Source organism: Eriocheir sinensis, chromosome 23, assembly GCF_024679095.1.
Source record: "Eriocheir sinensis breed Jianghai 21 chromosome 23, ASM2467909v1, whole genome shotgun sequence".
Taxonomy (NCBI): Eukaryota; Metazoa; Arthropoda; class Malacostraca; order Decapoda; family Varunidae; genus Eriocheir; species Eriocheir sinensis.
In genome coordinates this window covers 3,968,342-3,969,360 of record NC_066531.1, presented here as the reverse complement: position 1 = coordinate 3,969,360, position 1,019 = coordinate 3,968,342, and positions in this window count along the sequence as shown.

Sequence of the window (1,019 nt, the reverse complement as noted above, 5' to 3'; positions counted from 1 at the left end):
GGGTGTTTTTCACGTTTAAGGTACAGAAGAGGGGTCAAACTACCACCAGGGTCATAAATGTACCTCTGGAAATGCCCAATACCCCTTCAAAAGCCCTGTCAAATTATCGCTATGCTCAGACGCCTCCACCTCAAGTCAGTTATTTCCAAAGGCTATAATGGAGTTTAATCGGGTTTTCATGGGTGTTTTTCACGCTTAAGGTACAGAAGAGGGGTCAGACTACAAGCTATAATGGAGTGTACCTAAAACACTGCCTTCAAAAGCCCTGTCAAATTTATCATATGCTCAGACGCTTCCATCTCAAGTCATCTATTTCGGCTATAATGGAGTTTAATCGGGTTTCCATGGTGTTTTTCACAGGGTCATAAATGTACCTCTGGAAATACCCTACCCCTTCAAAAGCCCTGTCAAATTCTCCCTGTGAGACACTTCAAGGCATCTATTTCCAAAAACACCTAATTTCAAGGCTTTCGTGGGAGTTTATAGGTTAATCGGGCATTTCCAGGGTAGTTTTATGACCCTGGTGGTCAATCTTCAAATTCTTCTGTGCCGTGAACCTAAGAACACTCCAGTTTGTATTAGAACCAAAAACACGTAATTTACTAGGCTTTCGTGAGTTAGGGCATTTCCAGGGGTAGTTTTATGACCCTGGTGGTAGACTGAGCCTTCTTCTGTATCGTGAACCTAAAAGAACACTCATTAGAACCAAAAACACGTAATTTACTAGTCTTTCGTGGGAGTTTAGGGCATTTCCAGGGGTAGTTTTATGACCCTGGTGGTAGTCTGAGCCTTCTTCTGTGCCGTGAACCTTAAAGAACACTCATTAGAACCAAAAACACGTAATTTACTAGTCTTTCGTGGGAGTTTAGGGCATTTCCAGGGGTAGTTTTATGACCCTGGTGGTAGACTGAGCCTTCTTCTGTATCGTGAACCTAAAAGAACACTCATTAGAACCAAAAACACGTAATTTACTAGTCTTTCGTGGGAGTTTAGGGCATTTCCAGGGGTAGTTTTATGAC